The sequence below is a fragment of the Cricetulus griseus genome, chromosome 3 (assembly GCF_003668045.3).
Source record: "Cricetulus griseus strain 17A/GY chromosome 3, alternate assembly CriGri-PICRH-1.0, whole genome shotgun sequence".
In the NCBI taxonomy this organism is placed as follows: domain Eukaryota; kingdom Metazoa; phylum Chordata; class Mammalia; order Rodentia; family Cricetidae; genus Cricetulus; species Cricetulus griseus.
In genome coordinates this window covers 137,299,988-137,317,534 of record NC_048596.1, presented here as the reverse complement: position 1 = coordinate 137,317,534, position 17,547 = coordinate 137,299,988, and the positions used below count along the sequence as shown (strand labels likewise).

The window sequence follows — 17,547 nt, the reverse complement described above, 5'->3', positions numbered from 1 at the left end:
AGAAATTTCTGCAAAAACATTTCTTTTTGTTGAACAATAACTGCTTTTTCTGTTTTAGATACAGGAATGTTTGAGTGACCCTGTTCTCAATGTTCACATTGTAATATTTTGATTGCATGATATAGACAAGGCAATCATCTGGTGCAAGTAAGCTCTGTCTTTCCTAATTAGCTATCATAAAGCTGGAAATATTTTACATGTTTCTGAGGGAGAACAATCATTAGTGTAAATAACACTAGGCCATAAATTCTAATGTGAAAAAAGAAAAATGTCATTGGCAAATACATTTTGTAATTTATGCTTTATTCTTCTTAGAGTGTCACAAATTACAAACCATCCTTTGGTCTTCTGTGGTTACTGTGTCCTCTTTTCAGAAGATATCCCATTAATGTGCCATAATTTTAACATGTTTGTTTTTAACCAAGAAACTGTAGAGCTCACCAATTTTAAATCCTCATATTGAGGTGCATTTTCCTTATTCTGCTTATGCAATTATCTGTATTATATTCTTGCTTGTCATGGTGGTAAAAGAAGTAACTTTTCAAGAAATCTGTTAACTATTTACATCAGTATAAAACACATAAAATGAGGAAATAAAGGCAAATTCTATAGCCACTTTTATATTCAGAATTATGTAACAAAACATATTAATGTATGTTTTACACTGGTTTCACTATTTGAGTGATATAGCAGATTAAATGGAGGAGAAGACCCTTTAAATTTCCAATAAAAAGTTTAAATCACCTAGCGTCTGCTATCTTGGTCATTTTCCTTTCAGTTCTAAACATCTGTGGGATATATATACTTTGAGGAATATGTCCTGTGACTTGACACTCCTAGCACAAAATTGCTCTTTGGTAGAGAGTAATGGAGTACAGAGAGTTAAGCTAAGTTTTTGTAGATATTGTCAAGATGAATCCTTGACAGAGGCTGATTATAGAATATAAGAGAACAGTGAGCTTGACAGTGACCTAGGGAGATTAGTGTGTATGCTTCTCTGCTATAGGATTTTGCTTATATGCAGTTCACTTAAACACACTCTTTGTTCATACAAGGAGTACAGACATGGTTATATCATTCACATGCACCTTACAGATGTTACTAATTGTACTTTCAATCACTCAAAGATTTCATGAATAAAACTACAATGTAATCATCATTCCTACATAGATATGTCATGTTAGAGGAAACAGCAGGGCTCACCTAGTCTATGTCAGAAACTACATCTTTAAGTGAAGTATTTTTACAGTATGTACTGCAGCATTTCAAGTCCCACAAATAGTTTTCACAATTTTAAAGAAAATGAATTTAATAAGCAGGAAACTCCTTGTTCTCTAGGTGACAAGCTCAGGTTAATCAGATCTGTTCTACAAGGAATAAAACAATCCCTTAATGTCCTAATTTGTATGGGTAGTTTCTCCTGCATATATATCAGGAACTGTTAGCTGCCTTTGTCTGGGAAAACAGAGAGTGGGATTTTTTTTGCCTAAGAGCAAATGAATTTCAGAACACAAGCCAGAGTCTAACTGGTAAGTGCCTTCAATTCTGACATATATTATCTCCTTGCATCATAGTGAAGGTCTGTGTGCATTCAAATTTTGCTGGGTATCAGGAACCAATAAGAAGAGTGATCTCATTTCCACCAATAGAAAGCAAGTCCTCAGAAAAGCTTGGAGATCCCCTTCAGAGGTGCTGACTCATTTCTCCTTCCTATCTAAGCATGTGTTGCCGGAGAAACCACGAAAAGAAATTGGATTACAGAAAATATGAAACTCATCCTTGTTCATGTATGCAATAACAAACAAAAGAGAAAGGTATCCTGGGGTAAGTAGGGATGAATATTTATATTGAGCGTGGGCATATATCAAGGAAATCTAGATGAAATCCTCCATCTCAGTCTTCTGATGGCGATTATCATTCTGTGCTGCCAACTGCAGCTGACTTGAAATGATTTTCAATGTCATGTCAGATTCCACAGATACACTTATATGTGGAATCTGACATTTCAAATTCACAGAGTCTCAGATGGCTAAGTAATTATTCTCACTAATGTAGCCATTTACATTGTATCCTCCATAGGCATGTTTAATCAGCAAAAGCATGTGTTCGCCAATTACTGAGCTAAAGTAAATCTTCCTTGCACATAATGCATGTTCCACGACTGAGCCAGTAATCACAGATATTAAAAATGAAGCCGTGTCTTCCGCGACAGGGGTACATTTTCTTCCCAGCAAACATCACCAGTTACTCATGGCAGGATTGTGGGAAATATTACCAGTTGCCTACCGTATCCTAGGTTTTAATTGCCCCTGTCTCCTGGAGATCTCTAGGACAGACTACATTCTCTGGGGTTGTTTTCAACCAAGCTTGGCCTAAATCCAGCCAGAGCTGGATTTTAGCCAGGAGCCTGGCTGGAAAAATCCTCCACTTGTGTCATTTTTATAAGATGTGAATTCATCCTATTGGATGAGTACATGCAGGTAGACATGCATTAGGGACGAATCAGGAGAGAGAACACAAACCCAGACATGGAAACAAATGACTGCAGTTATTAGCGCTATGCATCAGAGCTACTGATTCATCTCTCTCTCCCTCCCTCCTTTTGTGCGAAAGAATCTGGGGAATTGAACGGGGAAGATAAGATGAAATATAATTTAGCCATGCTTCTGTCGCTGTTTCATAGTAGAAAGCACTGCCTAATGGTGCTTGGTGGCTAACTAAATTCCTCCCTGCTTTTGCCGATAGTGAAACTATATGCCATACAGTCTACTTTCCTGTCAGGTTTTTAATGATTGAGACACTGTCTAGCCTGGTGTGTCTGCCTGCACCCTCTTTGTGATTTCTTTTTCTAATTTTCCATATATGTTTTTTGTAGTAGAATAATATGTGTAGTATATTTATATAAATTTTATCATATACAATCTTGCATAATCCTTATTTATAAATATATTTTATGTCAGTAAATTATATTGCTATATGTCCCATATGTTTACAAATTACATATGAAACATAAATAAAATCTGAATAATTTGTAGCAAAATGGTTTTCCATCCATCATTCCAATTGATTTAACTGGAACACAGTCTCTGACATTGCCTTCCCCAAAAAGAAATAAATTAATGTTTACCTATTTTAGAAAGAAGATTTTAAATATCATTAATGCTCAAGAATAAATTTCTATACTTTAAAGTGTAATAGGTTATTCATCAGTTACATATGCACATTTCCCTCATGTTTTTTTGTCTTTTTCAAATATGTGCTTTATTATTAATTGATGACCATGTCCTTTGAAGAATCCAAACATTTCCCAATAATAGAATTACTCTCTAACTTTAATTTTCACATTTACATGTGTTGCTTATTTTTGTTGTTGTTGTCTTTGATAAGAACAATTTTTTTTTTAAATATAGTTGTATGTACATTAAAATGCATCTGTTTCCTGGAACATGAGGGTTCCACACTGCAAGCAATTATGAAAAAATGTACAAATATACTCCTCATTACTTTATGAGATGAAGAGCCACTCTGATTATTTTTTGGATTTCTTTGTTTTGTTCCCACTTGTATGGCATTTAGTTTATATGGAGAGATAGGGAATAAATTGAAACACTTAATTTGTGAAGGAAAATAGTTTTCTCAATCATGTGCCAGTAATGGTCTATTTGGTTTAGTTCTTACCTAAAGGCATCCATACATGGACAATTTTGGTATTCAGAGATATTCTCATGTAGATGTGGTACTTGGATTATGAATATAAGAATATACTTTTTATATTCCTGTATATATATCATCATAAAATCTTCTTTTGTTCTATTTATAAGCTTCCCTATGATGGAATACAGGTGATGCAACTCAAGGTTAATCTGTATCTTAGTGTCTTAAATGTTTGTCAGAATAGAACCTCTCACTCCCATTAGCTACAGGCCCTAAAAAACACTAAGTGATTTTTAAATATATTTTTGTCTCCACATGCTGCTTTAATAGCCAGGAACCAGACACCAAAAGGATGACTGATATACAAAGGAAATTATTTCATTCTGTCAGAGGTATACAAAAATAAAATGAATACTAGTGACACATTGATCCACACAAATGTTTGTATTTCAGGAACAAGTGGAAAAATAAAACAGAAATGTGAACTAAGGTTTTTCTAGAGTACCTGAGTGTCCATGGTTTACTATATTCTGATGTTTCATGTCTTTATCATTAATATATAGAATGTGACATATTGTGTTGAGAAAATGGCCAAAGGATTACAACACTTTTAGAAGTGATTAATGATTCCAAAGAACCAATCATTTCCAGCCACAACTTTCTTATCAGACATAATAACTCAGTGTCTGAGATAGGATGAAGACCTCATGTTTCACAGTTTGAAGCATACATAAACTCCCGAAGTAAGAACTAAGAAGTATGATGTTTAATGTCTCTCAGCCGTCATCAATAATCCACTGGTTTCTGATAAAACACATGCCCTACATGATTCTAAAGATTGTAATTTCCTGACATGTAAGATGAAGTCATGAAACATATTTTATATGCCAAAACCCAGTGACAAAATAAATGCAGAATGCAAAGTTGAACCTATGATAACTTATTATGAACAAGGTGATAATAATAGAATTTCCTGTGCTACATTATGATATTAATTAAAACTTTAGGTGACAGGATAGTGTCTAAAAATGTGCATGCCTATAATATCAGACAATCAGATATATCATGAACATAACTACAATCTCATGGTCATTCCTACAATGGGACTCACAAGGGAGAGGAAAGAGAAAGGCTCTTATAGACTTTATAGACTCCTATCTTAAGAGAAATTTTTCTACCAAATACTGCAGCACCAGTCTGAGACAGGGATGTCACATGCTTAAAGAGAATCAATAGTTCAAGAAATAGGAATCTCCTTGCTGCCCAGGAACAGCATCAGTTGCCTCAAGCTGTAATTCAAGGAATCACACAAGACTTTCCAGAGAATGGAGTAATACACAGTTGAGTTTTTCTCATACATAGCAGTTAATGAGAATTGTATGGTAAGCAGAGTATGTCTGGAAAGAAGCTGCAATTCTGCCAACAAGTATGCTCTCTCTGAGTTTCTGTGTGCATTCAAACTCTAATCTTAATCTGAATTAGGAGATTGATCTCAGTGCACAAATGGAAAGCAAAATTTGAGGTAATCTTGGAGATCTCCTTCATTGCTGCTGATAAAATTCTCACTCTCAACTAAATATGTGCTGCCTGAGAAACAATGAAAAGAAAGAATAAAAGGAAAATGTAATTTATCCTAAGTACTTTATAAAGTAATTTAAAAAACAAAAAATCCCTGGCAATTAGGGTGTGATCATTTATTGGATTCGTTTTCATACATCCAAGATAGCTACACGTTAGCCACCCTTCCTGCCTTCTAATTGTTTAACATGATTCTGTGCTGCCATTGGCAGCTTGCTGATACATTCTCTGATACACTGTGTCTAATTAACAAATGAACTTATTTGTGGAATCTGACACTTGAACTTCACAAATTCCCCCGGTGGCTATGTGGGAATTGTGTAAAGCAAAACTTTTTTTATAGAGTGTGTCTTTTAAGGGAGCATATCATTAATACATCCCTTATATCTGTCAGGTTTTGTTTACCAAAGTTATCATCGCTTGCATGTTGTGCAGGATAGAAGCATTATTACAAAATTCCACAAATTTTGAAAGACAAAGTAATGGAAATGTTTCTCAGAAGGAAACCAGATCCATTCATATAATGCGCAATTATTTTTATACTCAGAAAGCATTGCCTCCTATGATCATATGCATTTTAATATCCAAAGGAAAAGGATATCTCTTGTGAAGATAGCTTTTGTAAAAAAAAAAAAAAGACAGGGAATGAAGAATCAAAAAGTTAAATTGATTGTTTGTATTATTTTCTTTTTAATTAATTAATTTCAACACTCAATTTGAAAAATTACTGGCATACAACCCTCCAGGATGTGTTTACTTCTTTTTATTGTAGAGCTTGCAGTTGTGCTTATAATTGTATATTGTAACTATTTCCCAATTTACTCCTTTGGGAAAATATTGCTATGAAATTTCCTCTTAATACTCGTTTCAAAGTGTACCATATTTTGAGGAATGGTTTGTCTTCATTTTCATTGAATTATAGGAAATCTTTAATTTCCTTCTTTATTACTTCCTTGACCCAAGAATGGTACAATTGCATGTTGTTCAATTTCCATGAGTTTGTGGGATTTCAAAAATTTGTGTTGTTGAATTCTAACTACCAAAAATGGTTGTCTGATAAGATACAAGGGGTTATTCCAATTGTTTTTGTACATGTTGAGGTTTGTATGTTGTTGATTATGTGTCAAATTTTAGAGTAGGTTCCATGTGGCCTTGAGAAGAAGGTATACTCTTTTGTGTTTGGATGGAATGTTCTATTGATGTCTGTTAAACACAATTGGGTCATAACTTCTGTCATTTTAATTGTTTCTTTTTAAAATTTCTGTCTGGTGGTCTTGGCTAGTGGTACAACTGGGTGTTGAAGTCTGCTGCTATATGAATGTGAAGTCTTATGTGTTATTTGAGTTTTATTAATGTTTCTTTTAGGATATAGTGTACCTTTTATGTGGGACCTAGATGTTCCCAGGCAAATGAATGGAACTAGAGGAAACCTTTTGCTGGAGGTAACCCAGTCACTGAAAGAAAAACATGGTCTGTACTCACACATATATAATTTGGACATAGTGCAAAGTACTTCCAGCATAAAATCCACACCACCAGAGAAGCTAGAAATCAAGCAGTACCCTTGGAGAGCCATATATGCTCTGTCAGAGGAGGGGAAAGGGACAAGATATCCTGAGAAAATTAGGAACATGGGTGAAGGGGAGAGAGAGTTAGGACAAATTGAATGGGAGAATAGGATATGACAGGATGATATGAGGAGAATGAAGGTTGTTTTGGCAGACTAAGAATTGAGAGGAAGATAAGAGATACCATTATAGAGGGAGTTGTTACAGGTTTAAAGAGAAATCTGGTGCAGGGGAAAGGTCCAGTGATCTACAAGGATGAAACCAACTAACCATCTAAGCAATAGTAGAGAGGCTATGTTAAATGCCCTTCCCTGATAATGAGATTGATTACTAATTTATATTCCTTGCCAGAGCCTTCATCCAGTAGCTGATGGAAACAGAAGCAGACAACAACAGCTAAACACTGAACTGAACTTCAGGAATACAGTTGCAGAAAGGGAAGAGTCATGAGCAAAGGGGTGAAGACCAGACTGCTGAAACACACAGACACAGTTGATCTGAACCATGGAGATCTCTAGGCCCACATATTCATCACTGGGAAACCAGCATGGAACTCATACAGGCACCATGAATCTGGGTGTCAGGTTAGGGGACTCAGGAAATCTATAGGGTCACTTGTAGTAGTTCAGTACTTTTCCCTAGCACAGGAATGAACTTTCAGAGCCCTTTTCACATAGAGGGATACTCCCTCAGAATTTTCACAAGGGTGAGGGCCTATGGCCTATCTGAGGGTCTATGAGAGACCCTGGAGACTCCCTATGGTTGGTTGTTTACTGTGAGGGGCAGGCAGGGGGGGATGGAGAGGGAACTGGTGTTGATATGTTAAACAATCATGTATCTCATTTAAATACAAATGTGGAGAAAAAGGAAATAAAAAACTTTCATTTTTAATTAGACTGATAATAGAGGGTGATGGGGATGTCCTTCAATATGCAGTGAATAAGTGTTTCTCTCATTGGTTAATGTGAAATACTGTTTAAAGCAATGAACAGGCAGTATGTCGACAGGCAGAAAATGTCATTTGGGCTAGCAGACTAGGAGGATTTTGGGAGAGAAACACAGAGAGTGAATCTCATGACAAACACCATGCTACTACTAGGAAGTCAGGAGGCTCAGGTACTCAATTGTAAGCAAAGACCACATGGAACTACACACATTAATGGAAATGGGTTATTATCTATGAGACCACTTGGCACAAAGAGGCATGAGAAACTTCTGCATACACCATTCTGTTTGTGGAGTGACAAGTGATTTTATGTTTTGTATGCAGAGATGGCTCAGAATCCCTGTTCTCAAGTTCACATGATCATCAATGTGTACTTTGGATGTGGGAAGGGAATAAGGGGGGGGCAGAGGCAAACAAAAGTCTGAAACAATGGAGGAGTAGAGGTGGGTAAGAACAGTGATGTCTGGATATAGAGAGGAAGTACAGCTATGGAGAAAGGTCCAGCATAAGGGGAAATATTAGGGGATTCACAGGGATGAACCTATCTTAGAATCCAAGAAGTGGTGGAGGAGATGTCATTGATTCCCTTCTCTAAAATGAAGTTGACGTCTGCCTTGGTTACAATTCCTAGAGCTTCATTCAGTATCTGTTCTAAGCAAAAATAGGTACCCACAGTTAAGCACTTAAACCTCCCCCTGGAATCCAGTTTTGGAGAGGTAGGAGGGATGAGTAAAGGATCCCAGATGGTATTGCAAAAAACAGCAGAAACAGTTGACCAGACCCAGAGATAGCATGGGGACACTTGTCATAAAACAGGGAACAGGACTGTAGGAATCAAGCCCTCTAAATGTGGGTGTCAGCTGGGAAGCCAAGATACTCTATGGGAACTCCAGCAGTAGAGGCAGTCTTCAACCCTAGAGCACAAAGGAACTCTGGGAGCTCATTCCTTCTACAGAGGTACTACTACACACCAGATGAAGCAAGGAAGGCCTATGCCCTTCAGCAAATAACATGAAAGAGTCTGAAGGTCCCTGGTAAAGTGCCTCCCTTTCCCTTAGGAGTATTTCAGAATGGGTTGTGGGGCCTGGTAGGGAACATGGGAGGAAGGGAGGGCCAGGGAATGGGGGATAGACATTTACATATGAGTAGTAATTAAAGAATTTAAATAAAGTCATCAAAAAAGAAAAAGAAACTGTGTTGACCACAGGAGTCATGAATAACAGCAATATGCAAACTTCTATTGAGGTGTTTGGCATCCTGAGCCCACTTGGTGTGTTTTATATTAGAAACACACACACACACACACACACACACACACACACACACACACACACACACACACACTCGAATACAATTAAAGCAGACGTTAAGGTGTCAAAACTAGTTTGAAAAACAGATTGTTCATTAGGAATGTACTCAAGAGATAGAGCGTCATGTACTACCAGGTTGGTAAGAGAAAAGAGAGACCCGCAAATGTGTGACACTCGTATTATTAGCCTTGCTACATCATTCTGAAAATGTCCAAGCATATGTGGTCAGCATCACCTGTGCAAGCCTCCTGATGTTGGTGGGCATGGACAGCCTCACATGTGTCAGCCTTCAAATTGGTGTGACAAGCATTCCCCACTACAACAGACAATGGGAAACAGATTCTTTGTAACCACTCTTAGTGCTAAAATAATGCTACTGTTCTTGTGGTTAAATTATGATGTATACTATGTCATCATTAATTTTCTGTATCTAAATGCTTATCTATTAGAAATTGCTTCAGATGAATATACATAAATAAATGAAACTCATTAAAATCATTATTGGGGTTTGTTGTCTATAAAATCTATACTGCTACCACACTCTTATTGTATCAACATAATTTAATATTGCTATTGCCAATATTTTAAAACAAAAGGTTATTCTATTTAAATACATGTGCCTCTTGTACAATGAAAAGAGAAAATATGATCCTATATTAACATTATGTACCCTCATATATTTTGCCTACTACAATTTGTTTTGTTATATTAGACCCTAAAAAATCTTAGAAAATGTTATTACACCAGTAATAATAATGTGAGCATATATTCTCAAAAATGCATAAACTGTTTGTTCTCAAGGACACAGTAATATAAGGAAGTGTGTGTCTGGGTGTCACTCTGTGTGTGTGGAAAGCTATAATCATAGGCAAAACATCAGAGATTTACTGGTGAAATTAAGTACCTGAACTGGAACAATCCGCAAAATTTAAGACTCAATCAAAATGGACAATAAGTATATTGTAATTCTATTTGGACTTAGTGAGGATATTTCCTTGAATCATAACAAATTATTTTTTTAACAATTTGAACAAATTTTAGTCAGATACAATTGAATGCATCCAAATTGTACAACTCTTCTGAAACTGGCTTTCAATTAACAATTAAAAGAGTTAACTGGGAAACTAACAAGACAGAACAAATTTTGCTACATGTATGCTTGCAGGTATCTCAGGAACAGGTAATTTCTATTTAGTAATAAAAAGTACTATGATGCATTATGAAAATTAGAATAACACATGTATGATGACTTCTATACTCATTTCATGAAGAAACAAGTTATAATAAATTTCAAATGTGAATCACCTAATGTCTACTATTCTGATCAGTTTCCTTTCAAAAGTATAGATATGAGGGCTGAATAATCGGGTCTGGGTATTCCTGGTCACAAGTGTACCATACAGACTATATCCAATGACTTGACCCTACCATAACAAAGACTGTTGTATTGCAGGTGGTAGTGGAGAGCAGGGATTTATGACAAAGTTTTGCAGACACTGTTAATCTGAAACCTGACAAAGGCTATATATAGCCTGTCAGAGAACAGTGAGACTGACAATGTGTTGTGTAGGTTTGTGTGTACCCTTTCCTGCTAGATGAGTCTGCCTGTGTGCTGTTCTATTCAGCACAACCATTGCTTGTGCAAGTGTTCAGATCTATCTATATCATTCACATGCACTTTTGCAGATATTACTGCTTGTAATTTCAGTCACTCAAAGAATTCATGAATAAAACTACAATGTAATAGCCAGTCCCACATTGGCACTCCTAGGGTAGAGGAAACAGCAGAACTTCCCTAGTCTATGTCAGATACCTAATCTTCAAGTGAAGTATTTTTTAATGCAGGTACTGCCGAATTTTAAGTGCAACAAACAGATTTCTCAGTTTTCAAGAAATTGAGTAGTTCAATAAGGGGGAATCTCCTTACTGTAGAGGTAACTGGATCAAGTTAATCACAGATATAGAATAAGGAATCTAATCATCCTTGAATTTACTAATTTGTATGTGTTGCCTATTGTGCGTGCACATGGAACAGATAGTTGCCTTTGTCTGGGAAAATAGACAGTGGGTTTCTGTTATGACAAGGAGCAATTGAGTTTTGGAAGATAGCTAGAGACTACCTGATAATAACCAACAATTCTGACAACATATTAGCTCTCCTTGCCTCTCTCTGAAGTTCTGTGTGAATTGAAATTTTGCTAGTGAACTGCACCAATAGGGAGGGTGATCTCATTCCCACCAATGGAAAGCAAATCCTCAGGAAAGCTTGGAGTTCTAGATCAGAGCTCCTGCCTCATTTCTCCCTCCCTACACAATGTGTGCTGCTGTATACACCACAATATAGAAAGCAGGTGACTGCAAATATAATAATATTTTAGGCCATAAATAACATAAACAAAAAATGAAAAACATATGGTGTAAGTAGGCATGATCATATAGTTACCTGCTTGTGCTGATATCCAGGCTATCGAGATAACATCTTTATCTTGTGGGTCTTTGGTGTTGCAAGACTTTAATTTCAGCACTCTGTGTGCAGACACAGCCGGTTCTGTGTGAGTTTGAGGCCAGCCTGGTTTCCACAGCAAGTCCAATAATAGGTGGCAAAATTACACAATTTACCCTGTCTCAAAAACAATTCCTTATCTCTGCCTTCTGATGGCTGATTATGATTCTGTGCTGCCAATTGCTTCTTGCTAGTATTGTGCTTGATGTAATGTCAGATTTACAGAAGCACTTATTCGTGGAATCTGGTACTTGAAATGCACAGTTTCAGATGGCTAACTAAGATTTCTACCATTCATAGACATTTATACTGTATTCTCCAAGGGCCTATTGGATCAATATGAGCCCAGTTTCTGCCAAGTACTGATTAAGAGTAAATTTACTTGCACAAACTGCAGGATCCAAAATAAGCCAGCAATCACAGATATTATGGCTGAATCTGTGCTTGCAGCAACAGCAAACAGGACCAGTTACTCACAGAAGGATTTTGGAAAAGCCCACTGTTTACCTTCCCTATTCTAGGGTTTGATCTCCACAATCTCAGTCAAGTCTCCATAACAGTATCCCTTCTCTAGATTGTTGACAGTCAGGCTTTGGCTAGAATCCATCTCTTAGCTGCACATTAGCCAGGAGTCTGACTGGGAATATCCTCCAGTTATGACATTTTTATTAGATGTGAATGCCTCTTATTGGAGGAGGGCATACATTTAGAGATTCACTAGGAAAAAATCATAAGTGAGCTCTCAAACTCAAACATTGAAACAAATGGCAACAAGTTTTTAAGATCTCCATCTTAGCTGCTAATTATCTATCTCTCCCCCTCCATGTTTGTGTTAAAGAAACAGTGGAATAGAATTAGGAAGACAGGATGAAATATCATTTACCTGTGCCTCTGCCTCTATTTAGCAGTAGCCAACATTGACTAATGGTGGCTGAACAGATATTTTGCTCCTTTTGACAAAATTGTAACAATCCAGAAGACAATATCCAGTCTTTTCAGGATTTTAATTGTAGTAACACTGAGATGCATCAGGATGCATATTCACAGTGATCTATTTTCCTAATTTTCTATAAATGATTTTAGGTACTAAATAATATGTATAATGTATATTAAATCAATATTAATTGTGCAATACCTTTTATTGCATAATCAAAATTTCTGAATAAATATTTATTGCCATGAATTATAATGCTATCTCTCCATGTGTCTAATTTACACACACACACACACACACACACACACACACACACATATATATATATATATATATATATATGTATATACATATATATATATATATATATATCAGTGTGGTAAAGAAACTATGCTCAGATTAAGAAAAATCCTTTTTCAAACCTTCTGCCAAATTTACCTAACAAGATCACCATCTCTATAATTGTCTTTATAAAAAATTAAATTAATATTAACTAATTTCAGAAAGAATTATAAATAAAAATAACTCTGAAGAATGATTTTTGTCTATTATAAAACCTAATAATTTATCTCAGTTAGATTTGCAAATTTCCTTCATGTTTTTGTTTCTTACATTCAATTTATAATCATAAAATACTCGTTAATATTATAAGATGAACATGCTCTTTTGAATAATCCACATATTAGTCAATAATAGAATTCCTCTCCAACTTTCCACATCATTTTCACATCTGAAGCTTATGTACTTTTGGTATCTTTGATAACGACTGAATTAATTAAATGTAGTTTTTTGTGCTTCAGTATGCTTCCAACTCCTGAAAAGTGAGTAGTCCCACGTGGTAAACAATTGTGAATAAAAATTACAAATATCCTCCTTATTACTTCATATAATCAAATGCAACGGTAAGAATTGTTTGGCTTCATATTTCTGTTCCTACACCTATGGGCATTTGAGGGCTGGTTATAGTACAAAATCTCGCATATTTTTTCTGTTATTGGAAATTCCTAAGTGAAAAAAAATACTTACATAGCCGTACTGGGATTTTTGAGTGCTAAATATTGTTTAATAATAAGGCATTTAGTTCTCTTGTTGTGCCAGTGGTACCACATATTTTCATGGTTGGGAACTGTATGATACCATTTTTCCTGGTTTTGGAAAATAAGTCCTCTGAGAACATTGTGTTGATTTTCAAATTTCCAAGGAAACCTCTTGCTGTCTGACACATCTGCCTGGCTGTCCACAACACATCCATAAGAGAAAAATTGGATCATCAAGATAACTCAACTAATACATTGCTAAACTCTCTGTAAGGCATTGTATCGTTATTCCTCTCTAGATACGATGTGTCCCTCTGTGTTCATCCAATTGAAGTTTTATATTCTAAGTACTGTATGTGAATGTCAGGCTATTCTTCTGTCCTGCCAACACATACAATACAGCTAGAGGAGAAAAGAGGAAATGCCTGTATATTCTGTAACTGGCACAGTATGAAGTTTGGATTAATCAATGGAACTACAATACACAACTATGAAATAACAGGACTGGAAAACATCATGGTCTACTTGACAATTTTAGGGGCAGCTTCAAATGCTGTAATTTATCAACATTTGGCCCTTTGTGAGCTATTACTTATAGCGTACTAAAAAACATGTCTGATGTTTTCACTGTAATTTTTTTCAGTAATGCAGACATATGTCATTGACAGGAAGTCAAACTTTTCCAATGTAATAGGCTATGTTATCACACACAACTAGGAAAATAGTGGACCCAAAGAAGAGCAATCATCTGCATCTTCAGTGAAGCCATATAATTTCTAGCTGTGTTCTGAATATTTATCTTTGTATCAAATAAAATATTATGTGTAAATTTCATGAAAAATAAAACAAAACTCAACAGCTTTATTGCACAAATACACAATTGCTCACATGGCAATGAATTTACAATGATATGTACCAGGCCATCTGCTCAATCCACTAATTTCACCATTATTCTTAGACTGAAAATATTGCATCCAATTGATTTTTATCCCATGATAGTAAACACAGTTTAGAAAATTTGAAGGACATCAAAAAATGAAAGCAAAAGAACAAACAAAAAAGCTTAGGACATGTACATCACAAGTTGTAAAGCAAAATGAGTTGAAACCTCTCAAATTCTCACAATTAGCAGAAAAGACAGGGGCACATATTGGATGCTGACATAGAAAGTATCCATTTCTCCTGTACAATAACATTGTTAGGCCTTTCAATTCTAAAGATCAATGTAAAAAATGACTATATTTAATCGTGATGTTTGGTTAGTTACATGTACATTTATTTTTTCTCAATGTGGCAAGAGATGGTTTATTCCAAAGCCATTTACAAGTGACCAAAACCTGAGAATACAGATTTAGTTTTTTTCCAATTAAGTTTTCCAACGAAGTAGCAACTTTATGAACTTTTACTAATAACAAATCTAAGAAATTCATGAATAAAGAAACATTTTAAATACATTGGCAACATCACAGACTCTGGTCACAGCAAATGTAGGGAATCTCAGCTGCCATAGGACTCAATTTCTATTTGATAGCATTCTTAGCCTTTTGGTTGTTGGAAAATTAGAGATTTGTTCATATGTCCCAATTCATTTTAAATAATATTTTTATTAATTATTTCTTAGATAATTTCATACAATGTATTTGATCGTGTTCATATACCACCCATTTCTAGTTCCTCCCATATCCAGTTCACCATCTCAAAATCACTACTCATCAACTTTTGAGCCGCTCTTCCAAAAGAAAATAGTCCACTCCAGAAGAAGAACTGATGCAAGAATTAGTTATAGCCCATCTACCACAGGAATGCTTAATTATACATGCTTCTTTCACCCTGCCCAACAATATGTTTTGTTTTGTTTTGTTTTGTTTTAAAGATAAAGTCCCAGAAACTGGGCATTAATCTGTAAAGTCTGTTACCTGGACCGTTTTATCAATGGGAACACACTGAATACATTCCCTCCTTTTGTCTTTCTTCGTAACTCTTTTCTTTAACTGACATATTTGGATGAGTGGATAACCCTAGCTAGTTGGAGATGCTGATGTTGTTACACCCATTCCCTATTCTAGCCATAGATATTTACAATTTTAATTTCTTTATAGAGGCCGTTTTCTATTTTCAGGTCTATAAGTATAACTCAAGGCCTGGGAATTTTAAATATGTTATCACAGAGGTACATCCAGAGATCAATTTATACTTTTTTTTTCTTTATGGTGTGTGTGTGTGTGTGTGTGTGTGTGTGTGTGTGTGTGTGTGTGTGTGTGCGAGTGCGTGCATGTGTGAGTTGTGAATGTATGTGTGTGTGTGTGTGTGTGCATGTGTGTGTTTTGGCATGCATACATGTGTGTATATAGGTTTACATGTATGTGACTGTTGTGACTGTTTTGCAAAATCAAGTCTTTATACATGTAATGAGTGGTTTTTGTGTCAATTTGCTACAGCATGAATCATCAGAGGAAGGAGACTCAGCTGAAGAAATGTCTCCTTGAGATCCAGCTGTAAAGCATTTTCTCATTTAGTGACATTATGGGGGTGCCCTGTCCTTGGTGGCTGGTTCCATGCCTGGGCTACTGGTCCTGGTCTCTAAGAAAAGGTAAGATTACTAAGACAGAGGAAATAATCCAGGAAGCAGCTCCCCTCCATGGCCTCTGCATCAACACCTTCTTCCAGATTCTTCCCGTATTTTGAGTTCCTGCTCTGATTTCCTTCAATGATGAACAGTAATGCTGATGTGTTAGCCAAATAAACCCTTTCCTTCCCAACTAGTTCTGTTGTCATTGTGTTTTTTTTTTTTTTTTTACAGCAATAGAAACCTGAACTAGGGCAATATATCACATCACAATTTCTCACTAAACCCAAATTTCATGGATTCACTGAACTACCCAGCCAGCTTCCTTTGGGAATCTCCTGCCTCCTCAGTCTCTTGAGTACTGACTGGTATTATAATTGGGCTGCCATGTTTAAATGACACTTATGTGGATGATAGGGATCTGGGGTCTGACCCTCAAGAATATAAGCATGTACTCTACTCTTGGAACATTCTCACCATGTACATTTCTATGTGAAAAATAATTTACAATTTGTTATTTTAATTTTGACATTTACTAGTACAGATATTTCATAAAATTAAGAAGGATAAATTAGCATTAAATAAAAATACATGAATAATGAATAAAATCAAAATTATATACTTATAAGTGACTCAAGATATACACATCCATAAACATAAATATTTGTAAATAATTCAAAATCATCCAAATATATTTGGACACATATAATGAAAACAGAAACCCTTATATTGCAGACTGATATAAATGTTTTCTTGCTCAGGTGCAATGCACATCATTTTGGCTTCCTTCATGTGAAAAGCATGGATATACTGCTACAATGGACCTTCACTGACAACATCAAAAATAAGATTACACAACCCAATATAACACCAATTACCCATTTTTAAAGTTTTAAACACTTATGATAGAACAGAAATCTTTCTGTTGCCATTTAGATGCTTCACTGGGATTGATTGAAATTTAATCTCCATGTGTCATTTAAAATTAGCAGGAATAAATCCTAATTTTCATGAGCTACTTATACAACAAGGAAGCTCATGCACTGCTTGATATCATCATTGGGAATGGGTTGAAAAGTATGAAAATAATCATGAAAAAAGTGTCTCTATAAATCAAAATGCACTGGCAAAGCAAACCAAGAAAACAAAGTAGAACCTGTGAAATACAAAGATAACAAGTCAATATCTTTTGCTAAACTTATTATCACTCAAGAGACCGGTGAGCCTGGGATAGTACTGTCAGCTTTGTTAGTACATGAAATTTTCAGTCAGTCAGAAGTGTAAGGACTAATACTACAATGACATAGGGCTTCTCACAAAACAGGAACCTCTAAACGTCGATACTAACACCTACACTGAATGATTCTCGTTGAACTTACTATATCACATCAACTCTAAGATAAGGTCTTTTACCCAGTATCTGATGAAAGAAGCAGACACCCACAGCTAAA

General features: G+C 35.6%; 1 long non-coding RNA gene across 1 annotated transcript; it reads left to right on the top strand.

The window, feature by feature from the left end:
• The first annotated feature begins 1,655 nt into the window (after positions 1 to 1,655).
• Positions 1,656 to 9,554, top strand: LOC103160837. Its single transcript, XR_003483471.2, has 2 exons — positions 1,656 to 1,824; positions 7,152 to 9,554. It is a non-coding gene; the product is annotated as an uncharacterized LOC103160837 (long non-coding RNA).
• Positions 9,555 to 17,547: the final 7,993 nt, after the last annotated feature.